General features: G+C 48.8%; 1 protein-coding gene across 2 annotated transcripts in view; it reads right to left on the bottom strand.

Annotated features, from left to right (window-relative positions):
• fto (FTO alpha-ketoglutarate dependent dioxygenase) overlaps nucleotides 1-15271 on the bottom strand; it is a 132031-nt gene that overhangs the window by 3776 nt on the left and 112984 nt on the right. The gene's annotated exons all lie outside the window — the stretch shown is intronic.

Genomic DNA, 15271 nt, shown 5'->3' with positions numbered 1-15271 from the left:
TGTAAATATTTGCTGAGGTGACTCGGCGGAGTATAGCGCTGTCATCGTAAATCTGCTCTCCGTCTCTGACAGATGAGGCCGACCTCCGACCTGGAAGTACAAGGGGGAGGGTTGGAGCAGGGTGTGTGTGTGTGTATGTGTGTGTGTGTGTGTGTGAATTTCTGCGGGTGTGCATTTTTGTCTGTGTGTGTGTGTGTGTGTGTGTGTGTGTGTATGTGGATACGCACAAGGCTACCGATACTCCCAGCTCAATCATTATCATGAAAAAAGCAGGGGCCCATCTAGGAATATCCCTCCTCCTCCAAACCGCTGATACACACTATGGTGAGGGATGGATGGAGAGGACAGGGAGTGCAGGACGACAAGACGTGGGCGAGCTTGCTCGTGGATGGAGCAGGGGGTGGGGTGGGGGGAATGGGGGGGGGGGGGGGTCGTCGGAGTGGTCAGGGGACGGTCAGCGGCTGCTGCAATTTGCACAATTTATTTTCTCCGGGGCCACTTAATGTTGGAGTGGCTCTCGGCTTAAGTGCTGCGTCTCAGAGTGGCCGGCCCCCGTCAAATTCAGCCGCCGCATTACAGTGGCGAGGAGAGGCATTAACATCCTCCGCTCCAATATATCTTCTCTGCCCCAGATCAGGGTCTGATAATAGCATCTGTTAACATGCACTAAGTACCATTATGTAGCACATCACTTCATAAATAATACGATTAGGCGACCTTGGGGCTTTGCGACGAGCCGTGTGTTTAAATGTCCTCATCATTTATTTAGGGTGCGTATTAAAGGAAGCGCCACTTCAGAGGAGAGTGAGGAAGACATGTCTAGCTTACTGATCAACAGGGTTGGGAAAGAAGAAGAAGAAGAAGAGGAAGAAGAACAACAGAGAGAGCGGACGAAAAGACAAAAGACGAGATAGTCCGACGGAGATATAGACGCAACAGCGAAAGAAAGGAGGGGACAAGATGGAGGGCGAGGGGGTAAAGAGAGGTAAGGCAAGCTTATTTGTATAGCACATTTCAGACACAAGGGCAATTTAAGGTGCTTTGCACAAGATGTACAATGCATTACATAAAAGCAAAGAAGAAATCAAAGCACAGACATAGAAAGCTAAAAACAGACCCACACACTCAAACGTGGCAGGACTCCTACTGAGTTTGGTCACTGCAAACTCAGTAGGACGTTTAAGCTTACAGGAATACAACTAGAAAAATGTAGAATCTAAAACAGGCTGATGAAGTAAGTAGGTGAGTAGCAGGGAGTAAGCATTGTGGCGAGAGCGGCCAAAGCAGCACAAACAGCTGCGGACAACACAGACACACAAAACACACGTACACTAACCCAGTAACCGTGCCGACGCAGGAGTGAGGACATAACGCACCGTGGGACTGGGGCCTTTGAGTCGACGCGATTAAGTATTCTAGCAGCGCGGCTATGATAAAAAAACACACCAGTCCGCTGGCTTGACTTAGCATGAGAGGCTTCGCACTATAAATATCGAAGCCAGACACATTAAACAGAGGTGTTCCATTTATCTGACATGGGATCTTGTGATATTAGCTCGCATATAGAAGGCTCCTGCTCTACCAGAGATGCACACGGTATCGAGGCTGGAGTCTATAGTCGGACCGACTCCAGCGCAGATTTTAACAGCATCCACTGCTGTTGACAGAGTGCCGTTGCTTTGACTGCTAAAATGAAACCAAACAAAAAGTCAATATCAAGCGAGGTGCTTTAAGCTCTCCAGGGCTCTCAGCAGAAATTCACTATAAGCCACAGTGGTGTACAAATAAAGCTCCACAAACCACTTTCCCAAGGCAAAACAGCCCACCTTAAAGTTAAGGTCAAAGACAAAGAGGTGAGGTAGGGAGGGAGCGGGAGTGAGATCGGCGCTGGGTGTGTTTGCTGGTCGGGCCGTTTCGATGGATTAACCCCAGACAGATATGGGGCCTAACTATCCCATCTGGCGCTCGGTCAGGAGAGATTGGCAATACAATCACTCATTTCAATTTGCCCTGAAACCCTATAGCCCGGCAGTCCCCGCTCAAATGGTATGCTAATGTGAAAGGTATCTGGGATTCTATCGCCTCTATTCCACAGAGGCCCTTCCCTCTGCACAGCACACTGCACTTGAACCGCGGCTGGGGCGGCGGCTCGAGGGCCCCCGCTGCAGTCGGGGCCGGGGCCCCCTTTGCGCTCAAACTAACCACTTTAGCTAAAGTGAGTGTTAATTATGGACAGGCAAAGCAGTCAATAAAAGGTTAATGTAAAAGTCAAAGGATAAATTCCTTTAAGCATTGCATCATTCCACCATCTCCGCGACCAACACGCCGCTCACAGGTCTCCTAATCAATACGTTTTACTGTAATGCGCTCGCCATCGATTTCCCTCTCCTCGGCCCCACCCCCGTCACATGACCCGACTCCACTGCTTGGTGGAGAAATAAGGGGAGAGGAAGAGAAGGCCGGGGGGGGGGTGGTTGAAAAAGAAAATAAACAAGAAAATAAAATGATTAACCTTTGCTCGACTGCGACAGCGCTCCGTCTCTGTCTCCCCTTGAAATGGCCCGTTGGAGAGGGTCGGGCGGGGCAATATCGGCTTTTTCCAACAACAATCAAGAGCATCAGCTGCAGAATCATCATCAGGTCCACTCCATCTCCGGGCGCTGTGTAATTGTGCGGCCGTACACTTGCACAGAGCCATACATTAAAAGGCCCTCTGCTCTTAACAGGATAGAAATCCGCCTAATAGACAACATCAGTGCTTCCGACTCGAGCAATTACACTGATAGATGCCCGATTGTGTCAGGCCAAGTGAAAAAGGACCCGCACAACACAGATAGGAGACAACTCATTGCATTATCGCTGCAGGAGGTCATTTATAACAATTTACAACCACGCTGGGATGCTGCTGCCCTGGGTCAATCAGGACACTTATTTGGGCGATGAGGGTGTGGTCCCATCGTGCTGACTGAAAGCTTTTTCCAAATCACGCACTCGCATTCCCGGGGAATGGATGTGAACATGGAGCCATCGGGTGCAAGAGTCTCCTACCGTCCGCCGCAGCTGAAGGTGCTTATCTGTTGGAGGAACCAGAGGCTAAGTAACGCACCGAAGGCCTCGATGAACGGTAGTTGTTGCAGGATCTTTCCCAGCCCAGATTTCAAGTAGCACCTCTCTAGTAGCAAGTCCACTTCCCTGTCCTTGACTCTGTTTTAAAAGTTGGAGAGGACCACAGTGGAGAATATAGCTTCAATAAATGAAACCATACCACGTACAAAGCTACACCGCAAATGGGATTTGAACTCTTAACTGTAGCATTGGAACTTGCCGTGCTCGACCCAACAATGCATTGAAGAATATTCATGTCAGAGTCAACAATAAAAAATAAAAAAAAGCTTATATTACACCGCGTTCCAAATTATTATGCAAATTGGATTTAAGTGTCATAAACATTAATTTTTTTGTTTTTCAATTAAACTCATGGATGGTATTGTGTCTCAGGGCTCTTTGGACTGAAATCAATCTCAGACACCTGTGATAATTAGTTTGCCAGGTGAGCCCAATTAAAGGAGAACTACTCAAGAAGGATGTTCCACATGATTAAGCAGGCCACAGGTTTCAAGCAACATGGGAAAGAAAAAGGATCTCTCTGTTGCCGAAAAGCCTCAAATAGTGCAATGCCTTGGACAAGGTATGAAAACATTAGATATTTCACGAAAACTTAAGCTGATCATCGTACTGTGAAGAGATTTGTGGCTGATTCAGAGCACAGACGGGTTGGTGCAGGTAAAGGCAGAATGAGGAAGGTTTCTGCCGGACAAATTCATTGGATCAAGAAAGCAGCTGCTAAAATGCTGTTACAAAGCAGCAAACAGGTATTTGAAGCTGCTGGTGCCTCTGGAGTCCCGTGAACCTCAAGGTGTAGGATCCGCGAGGCTTGCAGTTGTGCATAAAGCTACTATTCGACCACCCTTAACCAATGCTCACAAGCAGAAACGGTTGCAGTGGGCCAAGAAATACATAAAGACTTATTTTCAAACAATTTTGTTTACTGATGAGTGCCGTGCAACCCTGGATGGTGCAGATGGAAGATGTGGATGGTTATTGGATGGCCACCATGTCCCAACAAGGCTGCGATGTCAGCAAGGAGGTGGCAGAGTCATGTGTTGGGCCGGAATCATGGGGAGAGAGCTGGTAGGCCCCTTTAGGGTCCCTGAAGGTGTGGAATTGACCTCAGCAAAGTTTAGAGTTTGTGACTGACCACTTTCTTCCATGGTACAAAAAGAAGAACCGTGCCTTCCGTAGCAAAATCATCTTCATGCATGACAATGCACCATCTCATGCTGCATGAATACCTCGTGTCATTGGCTGCTATGGGCATAAAAGGAGAGAAACTCATGGTGTGGCCCACATCCTCCCCTGACCTCAACCCTATTGAGAACCTTTGGAGCATCCTCAAGCTAAAGATCTATGAGGGTGGAGGCTATTCTGACATCCTGCAAAGAAATTCAAGTAGAAACTCTCCAAAAACTCCCAAGTTGAATGGATGCAAGGATTGTGAAGGTGATATCAAAGAAGGCTCCTATGTTCACATGTAACTTGGCCTGATAAGATGTTTTTGATTGAAATAGCTTTTGATTTCAGTAATTATGACCTGCTAATGCTGCAAATTCAACAAATGACCATTTTCAGTTCTTACAACCTATAAAATGTTTTGAAACTCTGTTCTGCATAATGATTTGGAACAGTGCATTTTGAGTTTTTTACTTTTGAAAGAAATACTGTTATCATTGGGAGGTTTGTTCAATAACATTCAAATTATACCCTAACGGTTGATGACTTGAAAATTATGCTGACTGTCATTTGCATCGACCATTTCGGAAAATCAGAGAAAAATATAATTTGCAAAATAATTTGGAACGCGGTGTATATCGTGATCAAAGAAAGTCAAATGCTTCACAACACCTGCCTTTGTCAAACCTCTTGGTCTGGCCTGCTCCTCGTTGTTCAGCAGACTTACACAGGTGTGAGTTTTTATGGTCTTGGCAACACGAATGGCCCAGTAGGGAAAAATGCGCTCAAACGAGTCATGAAGAAACAGGCAAGCGTCTCGTAAATCAAGCTGCGCCTGTAGGTGAGGCACCCGGCAACCGTGTTCACGGGACGGAAAGGACAGAGGCGGGGAGACTGAAATGGCGGCAGGAATCTATCTAATGCCAAAGAGAAGAAGGGAGCGGAGTAAGAAAAACGGGCTCTTCGTCTTCAGACACTGGAAGAAGGAGGGTCGTTGCGTGGAGTCCCAAAGAGAGACGTAAAGCAGCAAACAAATGTTGATGATGGGGAGAGCGTCCGCGCTTATAACACCCAGCACTCCACGAGTCCCCTCAACTCATTATTGACTTTGAACAGTGGTGCCAGCCACCCTCTTCGCACACCAACAACAACCCCCATTACCACCACCACCGGCACCACCTCTTGCCCATGCCAGGGCTTTAATGTAATGCTGTGCAGAACAGCCAGCCAACCAGACAGCACGCATGGGCAGGGCCCCGCGTTTTAACCGTTTCCTTTGGATCAATCAAACGCTATTGTGTCGGCAGACGGTTGCTGACTGCACACTTTTTAAGTGTATTTGTGTGTGTGTGTGTGTGTGTGTGTGTGTGTGTGAGTGTGAGGTGGGCAAGTGTGGCAAGAAAGAGAAAGAAGTGTGGGGTGGGTGTGGGGGGGGGGTTAAGTAGTTGTGGGGATCAAATGCGCGACATATGTTCCTTTCATTTTGATTCCCTCTAAAGCGCCCAGGCTAATAAAACCAACATATGATGCACTTTTTTCAGGCCTTTAATTAATGGCTGTGAAAAACACTTAAAATGTTTTAGCTGGAGGAGAGGTGGAGGCAGCTGGGGTGGGGGGTGGGGGATCACGGCGGGTGCTGCAGGGGGCTCCCCCCCGCCCCACACGGGCCGACCACGCCTTAGCTGCAACAAACGCTGGTTGGGCCCAGGAGCTGCGGAGGTACCTTTAGGTTGGGGGACCCCCCCCCCCCCCCCGGCGCACCGTCAGACTCTGTGAGGTCTCCCTCCATCCCAAAAGTCTGGGCAGCTCATTGTAAACCACATGAAACAAATAGGGCTCATTATTGCTGCCGCCACGTAAACTGAGTTCAAAACGGGGCAAACGGGGCAACGCACTAATTTGGCGAGCGCGCGGCGGGTGGGCGGCTCAGTCACAAGCTCACGGCGAAGATGGCAAAGGCCGATGGTCCCCGCACGGCTCGTGCCTGTTTCACACCCTGGGCGTTTGATGTGGGCCGGCCGGCTGCTCAGCTCGTCTGAAGCCGGGGCAAACCAGATGCAACAGAAAAACACACACAGCCAGGTAGCCTCTAAATAGCCTTCATAATTGGAGGCAATAAAACACTTTGGCAGTCTGGAAGTGCAAAGGAGGTGAGCCCGCCCGACCTGCAGCTACCACTCTCAAAAAACCAGGTGGACGTCCATTAGGCGCTTAACAGTGTAACAAATTACCCAACACCCCGGCCGGCTTACTCTCCTCCTCGGGCTATGGGATCGAATGTGGCCTAATGTCAACACAGGCGCAAAATTTACGAGCAGGCAACTTTTGTTCAAATGCAATCAGGTTCTAATAAAAAAGGCAGGAAGGGGACAAACAGTTTGGGTCGTTTGCTCTTCTGACAAGGGGAGACGGATCATCCCCTGAGGCACCGAGTCAGTGTGTGAGTGTGAATGTGTGTGTGTGTCTGTGTGTGTGTGTGTGTGGAAAGGGAGTAAGTATCTGTGTGAGAGTGTGCATATAAGAGATAGAGATGTGTGTGTGTGTGTGTGTGTGTGTGTGCGTGTGTGTGTGTGTGTGTGTGTGTGTGTGTGTGTGTGTGTGTGTTTGTTTGTGCTTTAAAAGTCTACTGAGGGTCATGGGCGGTTAAAGCCAGGGGCCTAGCAGCCACCTGTGCCAGAGCCAAGGCGAGCTCTACCAAAAGCAGCGCGCTCCGAGGAAAAGTAAAAAACAAACGTTTGCTCTGGTCGCCGCCAGTGACAGCCCCGGGGACAGCGCCGAGTGCACGGAGAGCCCTCCCCATCCCTATTCAGAAGAGGCCACATGTGGCTCGAATACCAGAGTGAAACGTTGTGATATACAGAGGCAAAACTAATTAGACTTGGTTTAAAAGACACATTGGAGTTTTTCCCTGATGACGCTATTTATTTATACAGCCCGGGAGAGAAAATGGAGCAATAAGCGAGCTTGATGGGGGAGGTACAGAGGTTACGAGCCTGCAAGTGCTTGCACTTTTTCACAGCCTGGCGGTTTGAGGGCAGTAAATCCTGCACCGGGGAATCAGGAAGAGGGTTACTGCGGCAATGGGAGCACTAACTCTTAGTCGTCCGAGGCAATGGCACGTCATTGCTGTGAAAACTTGTTGTTCTGTGAGCGTTCCTGTAAAACGATCATTTTAAACACCCCCTGCACTCCCCCCACCCCCACCCCTTTCCTCTCGGCCTTGTGGGCATCATCTGAATGGTGCAATAACGCTGATGATGGATGAGGCCTGCCTCGACGACTGCACAGCTCGGGCCCCAGCTGACACCTGACCCCTGGTCACATGATAAGGTCGAACCAACATGGGCACAATTCCCACCTGTCTTCAGGTGACAATGGCGGGGGTCAACCTGGCCGGGCTAATTATAGCCCATTGTACCTCAGATCGCCTGGTTACAAGTCATCCCTCTTGCTCCGGGGGACTGCGGTGTTATATTCTTTGGGCCTTTATGTGAAGATTACCTGTGAGACAGAAGCTTTAAACTGTTGCACAACAGATATCGGGTTTCACAAAGGTGTGTTTTAAACAGATTTAAAAGAGAAAAGGGGGCGGGGGAGCCGAACTTGCCATGCTCATATGAGCGCAATCAAAAACCCAATAATGAAAATACATATGTATGTAATCCATATACAGTAAATATATACACAATATATACACACACATTATGCTACCTTATTTCCTAAACCAAGCCTCTTTGGTTTAATTAAGATTTTCTTATTCGTTCTCTCAAACAATTCAAACAATTCTTTTGTTGAACAGGGGCACAGTGTACTGTGGATCTAATACATACATTTTTTCAGTCTGTCATTACTCATTCTTTAACAGTATTTCTTTTTCCATTGCTAAATGGACGATTATAAAATGGAACCCTTCACTTATTAAAGAAAAAAAGGAGGGAACATTTATTTAAGCATTTACAGCTATGCCTTTGGCAGTGGAAAACAAGATGAGCAAATGATATTAATCATAAGCCCCATCATTTAACTTGATATTTGCCAACAGTTGAGGCGGGTCGTGGGGAAAACACATTGTTCCCTGGAGACGGCCTTTTGCTGAGTCAAAATCCTAATGATAGGTCGTCTTCGCTAAGTGTGATTGAGAAAGTGACAGATTTAAGAAAGAGGAGGAAGGCGATAAAACAGAAATCAAAGATGAGATGGGACGGTCCTTGAGGATTTTCATTTTGACAGGGGAAAAAGAGAAGGAAAGACAGTGAAAAAGTAAAGCAACGCGTGGGAGATTTCTCTTTGCCAAAATGCCGTACCTCGGTATGTACCTACAGTAGATAGCAATATTACTTGTTCCATCCGGAGTCTGCAACGACGTGACTCGACGGGGAGACTCGCCTTGGCGCTTTGGCCATGCGGGAAGTGGTTGTTTTAAAATGAACAAAAGGAAAAATCCTTGAACCAGAAGCAGAAGTGTGAGAAAGAATGACATGATGTACATAGTGTGTGTGTGTGTGTGTGTGTGTGTGTGTGTGTGTGTGCGCGCGCGCTGCTTGTGCGTCCTTCGCCAGGTGTGTGAACCCCCTGCCTCACCTGGTGCTCCCTAACGAACATTACTTCTGTTTCGCCTCAAGAAGTTAATGGGGTAATTAAAGGTCCCGGGCTTTTAAAAAACGCTGCAAACAGCCAAACAATTTGTTTTGAAGAGCAGACGCACAACGGCCCCGGGCAACGGTGCCGAGCGCGGCGTGATGAGGGAACGTGGAATGCAGCACAATGCGAGGCGAGTTTATGATCATGTACACATCATGTGCGTGCGCCTGTCCTGACTACGTTCGTCGTAAATCACTTGTTGAAGTTGCTTCAGATATAATTGCCAAATGAACGGCAGATATCTTTTGGCCAAGCAGGATTTAACGTGAGGGTGTTGTGTATTGAACCGTGGTGCTCGGCTTGTGTCATTTAAAAAAAAAAAATTGTGTTGACTTTAGAAATGTTCTAGACAACATTATGAAAGAAAAGGTTTTTGTTTTTTAACACTTTCAAACTTGTCAATAAAACGCAAGATCACTTAAATAACTGAGAAGCTGGAAGGTGTATATCACTCATTTCAGAGGAGCTAGGCTAGTCGATCCACTGTACAGCCCCTTTCTCACATGTAATCCGTAATATTTCTATGTTAAAAAAACATTCGGCAAAGGCAGCAGCAAGTCATTTCCACATTGGCCTCCTTTCACGGAAAAGTTCCATATGGAGTCTGTTCCCACATACGTAATGGGTCAGGGTTAGACCAGCGCTTTGCTTCCCGTCTCCCCGCCCCTCCCGGATGGACTCTTCCCTCCGCTGACGGAGCCGAGACAGAGACCATCCCCGGACACGGTAACCTCAACCAAACGTTATTAAACCAGTGTGATCATTTTCAACCTGTCCCACTCTCTCTGCCTCAGTTTCTTGTCTTTACAGCTGAGCGCCACGGTTCGGAATCGCCATTTTTCAGAATGTTTTTTTTTTCCTCCCCCCCCAAAAAAAACAACTTTTGAAATATTTGTGCAAAATGAATATTCATAAATATTCGGCTCCACCCCTACTTTATGGAAATCTCACTTCCATTACTCGCTTCCATTCCCACACACCTCCATTCACAGCCATACCGGCATTATCCCGGAATTTATACTAGGTGGAAGGTGGGGAAATTTACGGAACGACTTTTAAGGAGCTTCGAACCCAGCTCCTTTTCCACATGATGCCGATACGGAACATTGCCAGTAGATTAACGACTTTCAGTGCAAGTGCTTCTAGGCTTTAGTTAGCACACAGCCTGTTGCTATCTGGGTACTGTACACACAGGCGTGAAGTTGGTATGACCTTCCTGGCTGAATCTGGGTAAACTAGACAAAAGACAAATTTCCCAAAAAACTGCAGTATCAAAGTCTGGCAATGAGAACCGTGATAACACAAAAACCTCAAACACACCGAAGAATAAAAAAGGGATCAGAATCAAAGCAGTGCTGGAATTAACGCTGTGTTGAGTTTTCCCTCAATTCAAACTGAGCAAGGGTCAGCTGTGAGGGTAAGGACGGATAACCTTCTCCGCAGCGCCACAGATGGCACCTTCAAAGTTCTGATCCCAAACCAGCTTATACTTAGCCGCTGTGATCGCTTCCCGCCACTGGCCAGCGTCAAAGACGAAGCACATGGGAGTCGAGAGTGGTCAAATGTTGCCAGAATGCAAAGCTTTGAAGCCAGGCTGCCTGACTCCCTGCCCAGGGGCAGAAATTACCAGGGGGGGGCAAAACAGAGAGTTGTCCTCCTCAATATATCATTGTAAACATAGTTTACAATATAATTTAACCCAGCCCCCTCATTTCTCTATCAAAACACACATAAAAAAACCTGTGGTTTTTTATTTTAGATCATGTTTTATGCTCCTTTGTTTCCTAATTGAAAGAATAAGAAACGCACCGGGTGATCCGTGCCGTGTCACGCATGGCAGCTTAATGCTCTGCTCCGCCGTGCCCCCCACCACGGGCATTTGAGAAGCGAAATATATGAATGCACACCAACATGCCTTTTAATTTAGTCGTTTAGTCGGTCGGTTGCTCGTCTCATTTGTCGGTAGCACTCGAACCAGCTGTACGCGTCAGCGTCAGCAGAACATTCGCTAGGAACAAGTAACATCAGAGTCACAGCATTGGTGTCAGGTATTCAGGGGCGGAAGACATAACACACATCAAAAGACCAACGCACAGGCTTACAAGCGTATACACAGCACACAAACACACACACACACACACACACACACACACACACACACACACAAACACACACAGGCATATGGACACAAAGTGCACGCACACGTAATGCATCTCACTCACACACTCACAGACGGAAGGACTGCGAGGGCTGCAGATGGTGCGCCCTGGGCCCCGAGACTGGATCTGCTGCAGCCGCTGCGTGGAAGCTACCCCTGCACACAGGGCAGGCAGGTTGGGGGCGGAAGGCAGAGAGCAACGGAAGCAGGGGATGAGGCGAAGGGAGGATGAGAGGGAGGATAAGAGGGAGGAGGAGGGAGGAGGAGGAGGTGGGGTTCTCTCTCTTCCATGCACGGCGCTCCAGACAGCTTTAGTACAACATCCGCACATCGCCGCCCAGAGGTGCCCTTGGCCGCCGCTCAGCCCTTACTTTACCCTCACGGATGCATATGCCGCACAAAGGCACTTTTAAACACCCAAACAGCGGACACGCCCGCACATAAACAACTGCACGTGCCCAACTACGCCCACGCATTGTAACCCACACACCCCAAAGACACGGAAGCAAAAGCAGTCACACAGTCCCACTCAGACACACACACACACACATAACCTCACCCCCACACACACACACACAAGCAATGAGCCAGCGGCCACTTCAGCCTTAATTCTGCCTGACTTGTGCTGTCCGCCTGGCAGGAGAGAGGGAGGCAGAGGACAACAAGCGGTGAATACAGGAAGAGACAGAAAATCATTGAGAACCTTGCCTTTATGAATCTTTGATGAACCCGAGTGGGGGGTTGGCGAGGGCTTTGCCTCTGGTTAAATCAGAGCGTAGCGTGTGGCGGGCGTGGGACTGCCAACAGAGGTTGAGATAAACAGGCCCTGGACGGGGCCCAGACAACTACAACCCCCGCAGTATTTGTCCCACCAATTAGTTCCTGTCCTCTCCGCTCATGCTGCAGGTGAGACGCAGCGGCGGCAAGCTGGCAACGTGCTGCACAGCGCTGTCTATATATCTATCTATGACCATTCAATAATGTCATTTTCCAAACTCAACACCGACTCTCTCAATGAACTGCAAGGCTCCTGAGGTGTAGCTCGGCATTTTTGCTCATTTACGGATGACGTAAGGTGCATTTCTCATCTGGGAGTGGACTGGTTTTACATACATTATCAGCTCTGGCTATCATCCATGATGAATGACACAGCTCCATGCAGGCGGTGCGAGGCTGTCCAACACTGCGGTTACTTAATTAACAATGAAAAACTAAACCAGAGAGCAGTTTGAACGTGGGAACCTGGGCTAAATTCTTTCTTTTCACCCACCCCTTGTGTTTCACCCGTAGCATTTCCTTTGTGCATCTTTAGACATGCTCTGAAAAAAAAAAAATGTTTGCGGTGACTCAACAGGAATTGATTTAATTTACAGGGTGGTGAAAAGTGCCTTTGCTTTGAACCTCTTGATCTATTTTTATTAGACACGGAGCAACTGCCAGTGTCTTAGGTAACTGCAGGAAACTAGTAAGGCGGGATTGCAGCGTTATCTCATCTGCCATCTGTGACGGCTCAGAACTTGGCATTGTCCCGGTGTTAATGTGTCAGTGATGGGGTCTTTTGAACAACCTCTTCATCCGTCTGTCAGTGAGACTACGAGCTTCTGATTGTGTTCATTCATTCATTCAACCTTTAATTCAATTCTCTGGAAATAATTGAGGGTAGCCCTCATTTTCAAAGATGCCGAGATTACACAAGGCAGCTATACAAAAAAATAAAATAAAATAAAATAAAATACGGACAAAACACAGAAAAAATATCAATTGACACAGTTACAAATTGAGACAGGGAGGTTTGTGATCACGGATTTAAATTGTTAAATTGAGTAGAGAATGGATTTTTAGGGCGTGGAAGATCATTCCAAGAAGCTGGGGCATTAAAACAAAAGGATGACTTTTCCATGTTCCGTCCGCGCTCGCGGGGGGGCCTCACGCATAAGCCCCGCCCTTTGAACAAAGTCACTGAAAAGATATCCGTCACAAGCCTGATCATCGTGATTCATGCTGGCTCCGATCCAAACATACCTGCGGTGCTCAGACTTTACACACCCCTCTCCACCGTGAAAACACGCAACTTACAGGGACAACGCAGGAGTTCCCTGGTTGAATTAATCTACTTGAAGCTGGAACGGACGTCCTGACATGCTGCTCTCCGTGACCCTGTCGAGGTGGGCGGCCGATTGATTGACGTCTCTGGAGCCTTTTGCCTTACAGCTCCTGGACCTGTCACATGGCAGAATGGTGACGGCTCGCCAAGTTGGGAGTCACACTGCTACCGACTTTGGGGGGAACAGGGGGTTGGCAGGGAGAGTTTTGCCAGGGCGGGTTTGGGTCCGACGTCGATGAGCCGAGTGCGAGTCTCGCAGCGCCCCCCGATGGCTCATACACGCCTCATGCCAAGCGGGTACAGTGAAACAGGGGAGGTGATGTCAAGGAAACAAGCCTCACATCATATGGAGCGAGTTGAGCCTTTATGGGATTTTATTATCTAGGCCCACCCATACATTAGCACAAACACGCACGCACGCACGCACGCACGCACGCATGCACGCACACACACATACACACACAAACACTGAAGCTGTTTGCAGGGCTGAGGGAGGTGAAAAGTGCTATTTACCAGAGCAGCTAACCTGTGTTCTTATCAGCTGGTCAAATCAATAGCGCTGTCTGAGAGCACAGCAGAGGGTGCTGGGGGGTAGCTGGAAGGGCTACCGCCGGCCCACTGGCCCCCGGGCCCCTCCTGGGGGATACCTGCCTGTCTCCTCTCCCCTCGTCTCTTCCGCATCGCTGCTCGTCTCCTGCCGCTATACACTGCATCCAGCGTGGATGAAGGTGTGTGTCTGTGTCTATGTGTGTGTGTGTGTGTGTGTGTGTGTGTGTGTGTGTGTGTGTGTGTGTGTGTGTGTGTGTGTGTGTGTGTGTGCGCAACAAGCCTGCACACACTCGAGTACAGGCATCCCCTAAAGCCCCCCAGAACCTTCTCCCATATGTAGAACAGTCCCGACTGGACTGGCCCAGAGGGGGGCGGGTGGGTCGGCACAGCCAGCTGGAGAACACACACCAACACTGGAATGAATCTTGAGACCCCATGCATGAGATACACTTCAGGACACATATCGACACAGATTCACACGTGAAGACACACACACACACACAGCTGCACATCCATTTACCCCCCCCCCCCCCCACGCTTATGCATGTCATCACACGTGTGTCATGTCCCATGATACCTGATAGTACATACATCTCCAGGAGTGGATGAGCTACAAATGGCTTCTTCATGTAGTGTTTCACACAGGGTTTGGGGGTTGGGGGGCAGCGTCTACCTGGGAACAGGGCACAACAGCACTACAGCACTCCGAATAAGCCGACAGATGCTCACCTGACCCGAGATCCCCCCGTCCCCCCGTCCACCCGCCCAAACCCCAACTCCCCCCACCCTCGTCCCCGAGAGCCAAAGCCCTGGACACGAGCACTACCCCGAAGAAAGCCGCTCCACCCTGGAATTTAATGCTCCAAAAAGCAGATGTGTTGTCCCTTTGTCTCATGCACAATCTTGCACCTTACCTTTGATCACCTTTGACATCGCAGAACAAGACGTGGGGGGAGGGGGGGGGGGTACATAGCATCTGCACTTGTTTGGCAGCTGCCTGCTTTGACATGTGAGGCCACAGGGGCCATGTTGAAAGAGCTGATGCTCACAAATGTACGGACACAGGAACATTGCAGCTACACAAGAAGCTGAGGAAGGGAAAAAGTCAACAAAAAAAAAAACCACTCAACACACCACACACACACACACACAGCAGAGAAGAACACGCACATTGAGACAAAGAAGGCACTGAGAAAAAGTTGTGCGCGTGCACACACACACACACACACACACACACACACACACACACACACACACACACACACACACACACACACACTCTTCTCTAAGTTTGATGGAGATGCAAAGTTTATCACAGGGGTGGATGTGAAACACGTCAACATACAACAAAACGCACGCACGCACGCACGCACGCACGCACGCACGCACGCACGCAGGCATGCAGGCATGCACACAGGCACTTGTACTGCCCCAGAGGAAAGGTGAAGTACAGGCTGTCCCTGTCTCACACACTAAAATAGACCATGTAGACACCAAGGAATGTCTTGCCGCATGCCCCTAATCTCTTC

Source organism: Zeus faber (assembly GCF_960531495.2).
Source record: "Zeus faber genome assembly, chromosome: 3".
Taxonomy (NCBI): domain Eukaryota; kingdom Metazoa; phylum Chordata; class Actinopteri; order Zeiformes; family Zeidae; genus Zeus; species Zeus faber.
Note: the sequence above shows the minus strand (reverse complement) of the source record. Positions and strands in the feature narration are given on the sequence as shown.